Source organism: Pipistrellus hanaki (assembly GCF_964339955.1).
Source record: "Pipistrellus hanaki genome assembly, chromosome: 6".
Classification (NCBI taxonomy): domain Eukaryota; kingdom Metazoa; phylum Chordata; class Mammalia; order Chiroptera; family Vespertilionidae; genus Pipistrellus; species Pipistrellus hanaki.
The window spans coordinates 82,963,451-82,977,976 of NC_140508.1; the positions used below are offsets into that span (position 1 = coordinate 82,963,451).

A 14,526-nucleotide genomic window follows, 5' to 3' on the forward strand; every position below is an offset into this window, starting at 1 on the left:
CCCAGTGCCCAGTGAGGTCATCTTCATTCCAGTCTGCAGTCCTCACTTGCCCCAGACCCCCAGTCCACCCCCGGGGCCTCCCCTTCATCTCCAGTCCCCAGGAACCCTCGCAATTAATAGCTAATTAACCAACAAAACAAGCCTACCAGGTACAACAGCAGAAAGACATCCTCAGCCCACCAAAGCAAGTAATTACTCAGTGTGGGCAGGTCTGGGAAAAAAAAATCACTTATGAGATAAATCAATGGCTCTCCCCCATCTTGAGGATCTGGTAGGAGGGAAGAAGGCTTCTCAAGATCTGGAAACTAATTTAAAGAAAAAGTACGCCTCGTCCATTTCTTCTATTGCTCATCATAAACCAAGATGCTCCAAAGTCTTCATTTTTCCAGGCTTGCTATCGTCACATTGCGGGTGGAAGAAAAGTGTTCACTTAAATATTTATTGTGTACCTGCCTTCAATCTGGAGATAGAGAACAGAGAAGACAAACATGAGTCCTTCTCTCATACATATTCATGTTGTAGCGCTTTAGAGACAGACAAATAAACAAGAAAACAAACAATACCTTTTAGCTAGTGATAAGAGTTGCAAAGACAATTAATAGGTATGATGAGGAGTGTTGGGCAAAGGGCTACTTTGCAGGTAGGAAGATTCTCTGAAGAGATGGCACTAGAACCAAGCCAGTCATGCTCAGAGCAGAGGGGGAAATGTGCGTGTGGCTGGAGGAATGGCCAGTGCCAAGGCCCTGTGGTAGGAAAGATGTCAGCAGCGGGGACAGAGGGAAGAGCCATGTGGCTGGAGCATAGACAGTAAAGAGGAAAGTTGGAAGTAAGTTTTGAGAGCGGGTAGAGACAGGATCTGGCTGGTCCTTCTAGGTCACCATAACTGGCGTGTGTTTATGGTAAGTGAACTGGGCAACTGTTAGAGGGATTGAATCATGGAGTAACATGACAGGTAGAAATCTAAGTGGAGGAGTCCAAGCACACCCCTTTGCGAACTATGACAGAGCAGTCCTTTCCAAAGGCATCACTGTCACCTTCTCCTCGAACTTGACTTATTCCGCAGGCAGAGCGACTGAGACATGGACTCTCAGTGAGAACCTTCCCGGTAGGAGCCAGGGCTTTGCATGAATAGTCTCAGAGAAACCTCACAACAGCGCCATGAAGTGGGTAACATCACCCCAATTTAACACATGTGGAAACTAAGGCACAGAGAAGTTACATAAGTTGCCTAAGAAATTAGAAAGTACTGGAGCTGGGATCCAAACACGGGCAGTCAGAGCCCAGAGTCTAGTTCTGGCACTACACCTCACTGCTTCATGGTGTAAATTATCCCCCTGAGATTTCACAGCCCACTCAGGCCTGGAACTCGGGTTTCTCCGTGGTCACCTGCACATACCTGTCCAAGACGAGTCTCCCATGTGTCAGGAATTCGCCCCTGAATGTCACAGGGTGGCTGTGAGGGTTAAATAAGCATCATGTGCAAAGCACCCAGCCCAGTGCCCAGCATGATGCCTAGCATTTAGCCTGAACTCAACAGATTTTTTTTTTTTTTTGAAGGAAGAAAAACCCTCTACTTATGTTAAAGAGGATGGGGAAGGAGATGGGAGGAAGGGAACCTATCCTCTCACTGTTCACTAAGGAGGACCAGCAGGACATACCCTACTCCAAAAACGACCTGATTTTAACAAATGCTTTGAAAATACTTGACTTGTTTTTAAACAGACATGCTTAATTTCATCTCAACATGAGTCCGTTGAAACTGATATTTTGTAAAACCTTTAAACACACAGGCTCTTGTCGTATTTTAAAACTCCAGCCTACGAAGTGCCGTGTTGCAGCCAAGTAATTGCTCTCTGGGGCAAACCCTGAGATGCCCAGAACAGGGCCCTGAGTAGAGAGCAAGTGTCCTCCCCACCCCATCTGAGAGGCAGAGAGCAGCTCTTGGGGAGCAGAAAGAGTGGTTCTCCCACTCTGCTGTAAGTTTCTGACCCAGAACTGATAGATTCTCCCTTCCTCCAGTTGATGGACAGACATAAACCCCATCTGTGGCCAGACATTCCTGAGCTCTGAACCACCAATCAGCACCTGCCAAATACCCTAAGCCCCCATTCCTAAGTCCCTCGGTCCCTAGTCAGCAATCAGCCTGTGCTGAGTGCTCTAAGCCCCACCCCCTATCCTTAAAGGTGCTTTTACACCCACATCCACACCCACACCCCACCCACTAGCTCTCTTCCACCCCGCTCGATGGAAGCAGCCGGCAGGGGTACCCTTCCCTCCAATAAACTTGTGTGTGGTCTATCTTCTTATTTAATCTATCAAGAACCTGATGCTTGGTGAACCCACGCCGCCCAAGTGGTCCTCTGAGGCCACAAGGCAGAGCGAGAAGGAGGAAAAGCCAGGCCTCCAGGGTCCATGCCTAAGAGCAGGGCAAAAGCAGGTCATGAAATCGCTCCCCTGTGCCTGACTCACTCCCTTGCAGGAATGACGAGAATCTTCCCTGACGATCTGGCAAGATGAAAAGGCCTGTTTCCTCCCATCTGAAGGCTCTTGCTATGACAAGATCCCAATTAAACTGGCACATCCCCCACCCTTCCTCCTCCTCCTTCCCCTCACTCCCTCTCTGGGCTCCACTCCCTTCTGGGTGTGGCCCTCCTGTCCCTGCCTTCGCATCTCCCAAAAAGATCCTTCAGGGGCTGAGCCAGCGGCACCTGGGTCGGGGCGGAAGGCACAAAAGGCCACTGGGCTGACTCCCCTCCTGAGAGGACACTTGGGGACGGTCCCGGTATGCAAACTAGCAGGCGCCTGAATTCATAATTGGACGTTCCAAAATGTAATTATGAAAGATGAAATGCTCCTCTCAATGAGAAGGCTGTAAATAGAATAATTAATTTTGTGTTTGCTTGAACAATTCTGTATTATGGACCTTGCAGTGGAACTGAAATTAATTAAGTGCACCAGGATTTATGGAGGAGGTGAAGAGAGAGGGGGGGAAAAAAAGAATTAATCCGAAGTAAAAGATAGATGAGTTTGGGAATGTAATGACGTGTTAGCCTGGGGTATACGTGAACAAATTTACCAGGCACATTCTGGGTACAAGAGGCGCGAGTTGAAGGAATTATCTCAATACAGCTGCTGGTCAAAAAGCCAGTCATCGGGAGGAGGAGGGATTGGGTTGGGAGATCCCCGGAGGAGAACTAGATCAGGGGCTATTTCTGAGCTGACCAGGAGGAGGCAGTACCAGAGGGGAAAGGAGGCAGACAGAGCATAAGCCTTCAACCCCATAGCGATGCAGGGTACAGGAGAAGGGCCCTAGGGAGACCAGGAGGCCAGGGTGCAGAGACTAACCGCAGGAGGAGGTCCTCAGCATTCCTGGGGCCTGCAGATACACCCATTCCTGCTCAGGCTGCACTGAGGGGATGCACGGAAGTTATTCAGTCAGCATTTTGCCTGGCATGAGTTGTTGGCACACAGGATGTCTCTTCTCCCTGCCCAAAAGTTCTCCCAAGGCTGTAACGCAGTGCCCACCTTGAGTCATGAACACATGAAGGATGAACTTGCCTACTGAGCTCAGTGATGCAGCTGGATTCCTTGAATGAGGCCTGACAGAACAAGAACCGATTTGAGCCAAAGCCGGTTTGATCAGTGGTAGAGAGTTGGTCTGCGGACTGAAAGGTCCCAGGTTCGATTCCGGTCAAGGGCATGTACATTGGTTGTGGGCACATCCCCGGTAGGGGGTGTGCAAGAGGCGGCTGGTCGATGTTTCTCTCTCATCGACGTTTCTAGCTCTCTATCTCTCTCCCTTCCTCTCTGTAAAAAATCAATAAAAATATATTTAAAAAAAAAAAAAAGAACCGATGAACTGAGCGAGCTCCAGAGGGCCCATGCCAGCCAGGCGGAGGGAGGCCCTGGGCTGGGCTTGCTTCTGGAACGCAGCAAGACCTCCGTGGCCAGGCGGGTTCCTCCCGACCTGGCACCCTGATGCCAGGGGAGCGCCCCTGTTGCAGGGCTCTGCCTCCCAGGGCAGCATTAAGCAGGCATTTAGATACCTGGCATGGAGGAGGGTGATGGATGGCTTTATTAAGCCACCGAGGCGAAGCTGCTGACAGTGAAGGACTCCCCTGTCAGGGGAAGCATCCCTCGCCCGCAGGCCCCCTCGGCAGCCTGTCTGACAGCCGGAGCCCCTGACGGATGGGCAACTCCCACGGGAACGGGAGAGCAGCGTCCCAGCATCCCTCCGAGGGCCTCGCTGAGTGTCACCAAGCCACCTGGCCCGGAGGACCACGTGTCACTGTCTCCCATCCGGACCGCCTCTGTGGCATCATTGGGAAGGAAGACAGCATTCACCTTGTTTTTCACGGGAAAGACACCCCCTGGAGGTGGCCGATGCGGCGGCCCTGAGGCCTCTGTAGAAGCCAACTTTGTCAAGCTCTTCACTATCGCCCTGGCTTCTCCCAGCGAGTTTTGGGACAGGTCACTGCTATTCTGAAGACGAGGAAACTCAGGGTCAGAGAGGCAAACTCACTGGCCAAAGGTCAGACAGTGGGATTGGAACCCGGGTGCATTCAACTCCTCAAGGCCCCCCCTGCCCGGACACTTTGCAGAAAAGACCTTCCGTGGGGTTGCTTCCATGGCCCCCTCGACCTCCTCCCCCCTCCAGCCACCGCCCGCTCGCTCCCATACAGTCACGTACTAGACAGGGCACCTGTTGGCCCAGGGCCTCACTCTCTGAAACTGGGACCGAAGAGGGCAGATCCAGGCGGAGGAAGGCTCCAGAGGGGCCCCAGGAACACCTCCAGCCTCCGCGATCCCCCAGACACAACCTCCTCTGCGCAACCGCACGACCTGAGCAAACTTACATTCCTCCTCCTCCAGCCTCTCCTCCACGGCCTCTCCACACCACTGCCCAGGCTGCCGGGCTCCTCCGGCAGCTCTGCTTCCTCGGGCATGCACGCATGTACACAAACACAAGCACATACACAAACACACACACATGCATGCTGTTTTCCAAAGCAATTCACAGCAGAAGATAAAGTCAGAACAGCTGACACTTCACCCTGGAGCCCAGCAGCCATCAGGACCTGAACCTCTGTGAGCCCACGAGAATCTCTGATGAGAGCTTTTGTGTATGTTTTTTTTTATTATTTTTTTTTATATATTTTATTGATTTTTTACAGAGAGGAGGAGAGAGGGATAGAGAGCTAGAAACGTCGATGAGAGAGAAACATCGACCAGCTGCCTCTTGCACACCCCCTACCAGGGATGTGCCAGCAACCAATGTACATGCCCTTGACCGGAATCGAACCTGGGACCTTTCAGTCTGAAGACCAATGCTCTACCCACTGAGCCAAACCGGTTTGGGCTGATGAGAGCTTTTGTAATTCTGGAAGTATTGCCCATCTGTAAGAGGGCTCCCTGCCACACCCTGTCTTAGCCTTGGCAGCCACCTGTTGTACCAGTGATGGAGGGAGGGGAGCTCAAACGGCACATGCTTCCTCCCCTTCAACCATCAACAAGGGGCAGGGGGAGAAGAGCACTCCTTCCTTCCCGTCCTCCCAAGGCTGATGTGTAGGGTTTCCCTCTCAAGAAGGCCTCTGGGACACCCTCCCCTACCTTGCTACCAGAGGTCAGCCCCTTCCCTCTTCCCACTCCCACTAAGAAGCGGGGCTTTGCAAACCAGAGCACCCTTTTTGCCTCCCAGATCAAAGTAGAGAAGAGGAGAGCAAGTTTTTGCAATGGGCAGAGATCTTGCATTGGAACATAGGGTACCTCTTTCCACTAGTGTCCCCCACAGCCACCCCCACTCCTATAGTTGTAAGTCCTGTGTGCAAGCTATTCTGAAAATCGACTGACCCAATATTGCTTTCCTGGCAGCGATACAACCTATCAGGGATCAACAAAGAAAAAAGCCAAATAAATAAATAAATTTTATTTATTCTATTTATTCACTTATTTATTAATATACTAAACAAGTATTTTTGTAATTCTGGAAGTTATGCCCATCTGTAAGAGGGCTCCCTGCCACACCCTGTCTTAGCCTTGGCAGCCACCCTATTGTACCAGTGAGTAGAGGGAGGGAAGCCCAAGTAGCCATAACCTAGGGATACAATGGCATGTGAGAAAGACATGGGCCATCATGAAGCTTATGATCCAGTGGAAAAACAGGTAATGAGCAAACAAATGATTTTAAAAAGAAAATAACATATAAAAATAATTAAATCTAAATAAACTGACATAAAAGAGAGTGACTGAATAGAAAATATATCCAGGTAAGCTGCAGAGAGAATAGCAAATCCATAGCCCACTTGGGAGTTCTATTTGGCAGAATTTTTATCTTCATAAGCCAAAGAAATAGCTGCGTTTGTCAATGACCCAAAAAGTTAATTATTCTTTCACTCAATATATATTTACAAAGTACCTACTATGTGCCTGGATGCTATAAATTGGCAATATTAAAATATGGCCTACATTTAGTAAATTATATAATGTCTAATCACTGTATCATACACCTAAAACTAATACAGTATTGTATGCCAACTGTAATAGAAAAATAAAAATTATTTTAAAAATTTTTAAATGGCCTCGCTGGCATAGTTCAATGGTTGAGCATCAACCTATGAACCTGGAGGTTACGGTTCAAATCCCGGTCAGGGCATATGCCTGGGTTGTGGGCTCAATACCCAGTGGGGGACATATAGAAGGCAGCCGATCGATGATTCTCTTTCATCATTGATGTTTCTATCTCTCCATTTCCCTTCCTCTCTGAAATCAATAAAAATATATTAAAAAATTAAAAATTTTTTAAATAATATAATGTCTTCTGACTCCAAATGAGGAAGGAAATAATAAAGTAAAGGAAAATAGCATTTATTGAGGACTTACTATGTACCAGACATGAGCTGTGCAATTTCATGCATATTCTTTCACTTGATCCTCATAATACAGCAGGGGGTGGAGGGTAGTAACCAAGGTCATTGCCTTTTCCTTGCAGTTCGGGGAATCCCCACATACACTCTTCTAGAAAATGGTACAGCTAAAATCTGGACCTATGCAGTTGTAATCCTTACCCCCATATTATACTTCCTCCTCCATCTCTTTTTAATTGAATCAAATAATCAGAATGTAAATCTTTATTTTTATAAGAATGGGAGAACATGATTCCAAGAAGAACTTGTTGACAATACTCAAGGAGGCAATTGCTTTTAAGAGTTTAAGGAGCTCTCTGTGCCCCTCTCATTCACCCAGCCAACTCCCCACGCATGCAGCCTCCTTTCCCCTCCTCAATAGCTAGTCCTCAGGTATAACCAGTCTAGAATCCTTGCCAAGTGCCCCCATCAAGGAGTCAAGGTGCATCTTGTATGTGGCACCTGACTGAGTCTTTGGAACAGATATTTTTATGCAGTAATTCTTGCCAAAGGAAAAGCATGATGAAAACATCTTGTACAAAATGCATTAATTCCCAGGCAAAGATAAAAATTCCACTTGACTCAAATAGATTTCCCATGGTGAGTTAGTGCTGCATTGAGGGTAATGGATGGGGGAGGGAGAGGCTTCCAGCCCATAAATCAAAGGGGAGATGGGAAGGGGGAAAGGAGTTGATGGAGGGGGAAGAGGCCTGGTGAAGTCTCAACCTGTGCGAGTGATGCTTCCTCCTTCCCCCAGTTCTTAATGATCTCATCAGGGGTCCACGATCGATTCCCAGCCTTGTTCATCTATCCCCTTCTGCATTCATTATTTTAATAGCATCCACACAGGCCATTCAACATTTGCCTTAGACAAGCATTAATGGGAAGTTTGTTTGGGAAGCTCAGGAATCAAGAAGTAGGCATCCGTGAATGAGGCCAGCACTGGTGAAAAGGACGCAACTGTGGGGATGGGAGAAATACCGGGGGAAGAAAATGACAACCAAAAGTTCGGTCCAAATTAGACCAATGTCACCGCGCTTCCCTTTCTCTGCGCAGGGCTCCTCCCGCCCCTAGACCTGTGAGCAAGCCAATGAGCATAAAGCTTAGGCATGGGGGTTTGAATAAAAGGAGTCCAGATCTTTGAACTGGATCAAAAAAAGACTGTTGTTCTAAATCATGCTGCAAACACTTCCCAGGTGCTCATCTGAGCCAAGCACTGTGCTAAGGTTGGGACGTGTGTGAACAAGACCAGATTCACCCTTAAGGAGCTACAGTCTAGATAAATGAAGAAGCAGTGTCAATTCAGGGCAAATAATGTTTGTTTGTTTGTTTGTTTGTTTGTTTAATTTCTTTATTGATTTCAGAGAGTAAGGTAGAAGGAGAGGGAGAAACATCAATGATAAGAGAGAATCATTGATTGGCTGCCTCCTGCACGCCCCCCCCCCCCCACTAGGGATCGAGCCCTCAACCCAGGCATGTGCCTTTGGTCAGAATCGAACCCAGAACCCTTCAGTCCGCAGGCTGAGGCTCTATCCACTGAGCCAAGCCAATAAATGTTATGCTAGAAATAAGGGAGGGAAGACATGGTCAGGAGCTCCCAAGAGCAGTGATGCTTGAGATGAAATCGAAGGTCAAAAAGAATTTTTTAACCCACTGGGGTAGGTGCACTTTCCTGGCAGAGGGAATGGCAGATGGAAAGATATGGAACATGAGACAGGCTGGTGTGTTTGGGAACTACAGGAACTTGGGAATCCTGGAAAACACAGAACCAGCAAAGAGAGGGGACAGGCTGAGGACGTTTGCCAGAGCCTTATGTGCCAGGCTGTGGATTGAGGCTTCATTCTATAGGTTAAAAAGTGCTTTAAGCAGATTAAAAACATAAAAATGGAATTGCAGGTTGAGAAGCCTTGTGCAAAATAGATGGAAGCAAAGAGATTTGGGACAGGAGGCAGCTGAGACACTCTCAGCGGTCCTTTGGGGAGATGATGAGGTCTGAGCTAGGGAGAAGCTTCCAAGTTAGAGGGGAGGGGTGACGTCCAGGGTCCCAGAGGGAGATTCAAGGGCGAGGTCCCACCTGGAGTGTGGCACCCCTCTCTCGCCGCATCCAGAAGATGAAAAATAGAAGGAAGAAGGGACCGAGGGGCAGAGTCAATGAGCCTGGGGCTGGAGACTGTGTTGCAGAAATGAGGGGCTGAACAGATATTTTCAAAGCTCCAGGGAGCTGTTGCCTTAGATTGGATTCCCCCAAAAGCAGAAGTTAAGACAAGAACTTAGTTGCAAATAGTTTACTTGGGAGGTGATCCCTGAAATGAGGAATGGGGAGAGAACAGTTTACAGATTAGATGATACTGCGGGATGGATGTTAATTCCCTGATTCTGAACATTCTACTGCAATTATGGTGATATGAGAATTGGCTGGTTTTTAGAAAATGCACACTGATATACTAAAAGCAAAGCGACATTATGTCCACAACGTATGGTCAGGCAGTTCAGGAAGAAAATGTTATATGTTACACACACAGTACATGATAAAATAAGTGTGGTAAAGTGTTACCTTTTAGGGAATCTGGGTAAAGGGTATACAGCAATTACTTGAATTACTTTCGTAACTTTCCTACAAATCTGAGATTACTTCAAAATGGTTTAAGTTTTTTAAAAATCACCTAATCCTGTGGCGGCTTATCTGCCTCCGTTTTTAAAAGAGGGAGAAAAATAAATCCAGTCCATTACAAAGAAATGGTTACTATTAGCACAGCAAGGCCTCGGAGGAGCTTAGAAAAGGGTCTCGGTCCTGAAGGGTTTCTGGAATATCCGGATATTTTATTCTCCTCAGTCCTTTGGCAGCTAAGCCCTCAGCATCAATGCCTGACCCCATGTCTCTGCAGGGGCAGGAAACAGAGCTGGCAGGCATGTGGCCTCTCCCTGGGCCTGCGGGGCATGGCCACGAGAGTAAGGAGTTCCAACCCACCCTTTCCTGCTGCCCCACGCATGGGCAATCCAGCTCCTGGAATCTCAAGGCTGAATCTGACCTCAAGGCCCCCTAGGTATGGTTCAAGGTAATGCTAATGCTGCAAACTGGGGGGATGTGAAGAGTTTAGAAAGGGGGAGTTATTACTGGAAGGGTTGGGGGATCAAGAGGTGGGTTCCAGCCTGGTCAGCATGGCTCAGTGGTTGAGCGTTGACCTATGAACCAGGGGGTCATGGTTTGATTCCCAGTCAGGGTACATGCCCAGGTTTTGGGCTCAATCCCCAGTGCAGAGCATACAGGAGGCAGCCAATCAGTGATTCGCTCTCAAAATTGATGTTTATCTCTCTCTCCCTCCCCCTTCCTCTCTGAAATCAATAAAAATCAATAAAAATAAGACTGAACATGGATGAGGACAATGGAGGGTGGGGAAAGGGCAGAGGGTGGGGTAGGAACCTGGTGGAGGGGGGAAAAATGAGGAACTTGTAATAATATGAACAATAAAGGTTTATTTAAAAAAATAATAAAAAAAATAAAAATATATTTAATTTTTTTTTTTTTAAAGACGTGGGTTCCAGCCCTGATTCCACCACTGGAATAATTCCTTCAGATTCCTTTGGCCTCACTGTCCACTTCTGTGACCAGAGGAATTATAGTCCTTATTTCATGGCCTTCATCGACTTGTTCACTCGCTCAATAGCATCTTCTGAGGACGCTCTGTGAGCCAGATGCTGGGCAAGTGAATCGAAACGACATGGTCCCATCCCCTGAAACATCCCCACTTGTGGGGCAGCCTGACAGCACACAAGCAAGCAGGTAAGTAGCGAGATCCCTACAGACTGCGACACGTGCTGCGGATGAAAGAACGGCACCCTATAGCATAGAGTAAGGGCCTGGTGGTCTGCTTGGACAGATGGTCAGGGAAGGCTTCTCTGAGGAGGTGGCACTTGACGGAGACTTGAAGGCTGAGAGGTACCAGAGAGGTGAAAGGCATAATTAGAAATGATTCAGAAATGATCATGGAGTGATCAGCGACCCCTCCTTTCACCTCTGCCCAACGTGGGCAGCCATTAAACTGAGGGGCAAGGCCACTTTGTCTGAAAGGTCAGCAGCCTCCTGGGCAGGCTGGGCTGGGCCCTCCCTTAGACTCCCCACACCGTCTAGCTCTGCACACACAACTCACTGACCAATTATCCTGTGAGTCTCCACCCTGCACCGGAAGTTGTGCCAGAATTCAGAGAAAAAGTGAGACACTCTCCTATCGGGTGGTTGTAAGATGCTGCCAGTTCCCAGGGGTGACCCTGGGGAGGAAGCCAGGAATGCTGGCTTTATCTGTGCCCTCCCCACTCCAGGGCAGGGGCACCTCTCTGAAATGTCCTTCAAAGGGCCTCGGGCAGAATAAGTCTGAGGTGTTGTAGGCTGTCTCTCAGAGGCCCCCAATGGACTGAACCCCCGCTGGCGGCTCATGAATACTTCCTATATGAACTTCCTTCCCTGCTCTGTCCCACCTCCCCACTCCCACCTCTCAAATAAAGGATCTGCACTCACATTCACATCTCGGGGTTCATTTGGAGGACAGTGCTCAGAGATTCTTCAGGAATCGAAATGGTAGTGTGAGCTACCTAACTATAGCTCCTTAAAGGCTGGGACAGCCTGTATTTTAGGTCAGTATTATATCCCCAACATTTCACGCAGGCCTAGGACAGAGAAGGTGTCCCATGAATGCTGGCTAAGAGATTGACCTCCCAGAACTAAGCATGACCCCACCAGGGCAGGCCCTGGACCCAACCCTTCTCAGGTGAGCCCTGGGGGAGGTTGGGCGCCCCAAGGCCTCAGACGCCTGGCCTAGGCTTGAAGCTGACCTGAGTGAGGGGCACTGCCGACACGCAGACAGGCAGCACAGGGTTTGCTGGGCTGGTGCAGGCTTACTTGGTTCTCCTCTGCCCAGGAGCCCGGCTCCCCTGGGCACGGCCCCTCACGGTGAGTGTACAAACAGGCACGCCACGGGGCCATGCCGGTTAGTTCAGGAAAGGTACGGGAGCATGACAAATATATGTAATGTGGAAATTGGCCAGTCTTTTACAATAATTTAGAGGCGCTAGTTAGGAGCAATAGAAACCCCCCAATTACTGATGTTTAAGGCTGGCACTGTTGCTGGATGAATATTTCATGCCTAAATGAACTTCCACCAGGGCCCCCCGCTGCTTCTGATGAGGCTCTTGCGGGCTTTATTGCCCAGCGCCCAGCGGGGTCCCGCCAACCGGCCCCATGACGGATGATACCTCGGTTTGTGGCTTAAATAATGCAGTGGGGGGCAGGCTCAGTGCCGGTGCGCTTTATTTACATATCAATTGAGTGGCCACTCTGAATATGAAGAAATATGAGAGAGGGGAAGTCGCTGACACTGAATATTTCATGGTCATCCTCCCCGACCCCCTCCCACCCCCACCCCACCCCATCCCCAGGAAGCGATTGTCCCAGCCCAGAGCTAGGCCTGGCAGTCCACATGCGCCAGGAAGAGCTGATATTAATAGTCTGGGAGGCGAGGCAAGAACCATCTCCAGAGCCAGGAGGGGAGCCGCTGACTGGGTCTGGTGATAGGGGCTCAGCCACTGCTGCTTTTTCAAGTCAGCAGAAGATCTGCCTCCTGCCTCTACCTTCTGGTTCCCTGAAGCTTGCACAGAAAAGGGAGTTTGTTCAAGCCCTCACACACCGACTCCCTAAGACATGTGGGCAGAACCGAAGCAAGCGGAGGGTGGGAATGGCCTGGTCTGCCCAGGGATGCCTTCGCCCTCTCTCGAGATGCACTGGGAGATTTACCAGGAGGCCCAGCCAGTTCCCGCCCCCTCTGAAACGCTTCTGGGAGCTCCCACCCCGGAGCATTCACCGACCAAGTATCCTGTGATTCTCCACCACGCACCGACTCCGTGCTACGTGCTGAGGACACAGCTGTAGAAAAGACGCATCCTCTGCCCTCAGGGAGCTCAGAGTCCAGTGCAAAAGATGGGAAATTCTACTGATTGCATATATGTGTTACTGCTTAACCAATTACCCCTGAATCCATTGCACTTGCTATCATTCGCTGCTTCTGTAGGTCAGGACTTTGGAAGTGGTTTAGCTGGGTGCCTTTTGTTCAGAGTTCCTCATGAGGTTGCAGACAAAGCGTTGGCCAGAGCGGCAATCATCTGAAGGTTCGATGGGGTCTACAGGTCTGATTCAAGACAACTCGCTCAGGTGTGTGGAGAGATGCTGCTGCCGTCAACAGGAAGCTCCGTTCCTCCCCATACTGACCTCTCCATAGGGCTGCTGAGTGCCCGCACCTGTGGCTTTTCCCATGGTGAGTGAACCGAGAGAGGGAGATGGACGCGGCCCACCCTCAGAAGTTGCAAACCCTTGTTCCACTGTGTTCTCTTGGGCACACAGACAAGCCCTGACACCACGCGGAGGGCACTACCTAAAGGCATGACTACCAAGAGGCGGGGGTCCATCTTGGAGGGTGGTTACCACTTGCAGCAAGTGGAAGGCTAAAGAGGGATAAAGGGAATCCAGTCAGGCTTCCTAGAGGCAATGACCTGCGACAGCAGCCTTAAAGGACAAAGTGACCTCCTCACAGAGGCAACAACCGCAGAGGCAACAACCTGTGCAATGGCCCAAAGTCCGGGGCATGGGGACCCCAGGGAGCTAAAACACGAAATTTGGCTGGAGCTCAGAGAGGGTGCTGACTGACAGGCTCCATCCTGAGGGCCATGAGGAGATTCTGACGTGGCTGAGACTTCCCTGTGCTGTGTGGTTGGTCCCAGCTCTGCTGCATTCAAGCAATGGCAGTTGAACCCGGGGGAGTTTGAAAAGGTAGGATGGAGACACGGGGACAGAACGCTGAGTCAGCCCCGGGAGGTAGCATGTGCAATATGATTCCATTTAGGGCTAGAGGTCATTTAGAGTTAGGGTGAGAACTAGAGAACTGGACAAAGATTCTGTCTCAAATGCCAGCCCCCTTTTCTCCATCCCCCAACTCACTTGTTGGCTATGTGATCCTGAGCAGGTCACTTATTCTCAGTGGGCTCAGTTTTCTCGTCTGTAAAGTGGGGGTAATTATAACATGTGTTTCTTAAGGCTGTTGTGGAGGGTGACTGAGGTAAGGCATCTGGCACAGATATCTACTAGGTCAATACTGGTGGATTGAGTGAGGCCTTCACCTGTATCAAAGGTCCCTATATCTCCCCACCATCAACGTCCTCCCAAACTTTTAAACACTACCTAACACTCTGCTCCTAAGAGTCTTACTATCAGGCTCCCCCACCAGATTAGAAGTCCCCAGCAGTGTGAAAAGCCACACGAACACCCTCCATATGGACCGACCACACTCCGACAGCACTGAACTCGGCTAGGTGAGTTTTCAGACTCCGTTATTTCTCCTCATTCTGTCGTTTTCCTTGACAGCAATGATCACAACTAAGGAACTTTCTGTTGGTCATGTGTTTGTGTGGGCTTTGCTATTGTTTTGTCTTGTTTGATACGTTGCTTTTGCTCTGAATCTGCCCACCAGAAGGGAAGTTCCAGGTGGACAGGGACTATCTGCCTTGTGTCCTGCTGTGGCCCCAGGGCTAGCACGGCACTTGGCAACAAAGCCTAGCTGGTGAAAGTGCAGAGTCTGGACCA

At 49.5% G+C, this 14,526-nt stretch overlaps 1 long non-coding RNA gene across 1 annotated transcript in view; it reads right to left on the minus strand.

Moving 5' to 3' along the window:
* Positions 1–325: 325 nt before the first annotated feature.
* Positions 326–14,526, minus strand: part of LOC311625151 — a 32,708-nt gene continuing 18,507 nt past the window's right edge. The window contains exon 3 of the long non-coding RNA XR_014795446.1: positions 326–460. This is a non-coding gene — a long non-coding RNA (uncharacterized lncRNA). The remainder of the gene's footprint in view (positions 461–14,526) is intronic.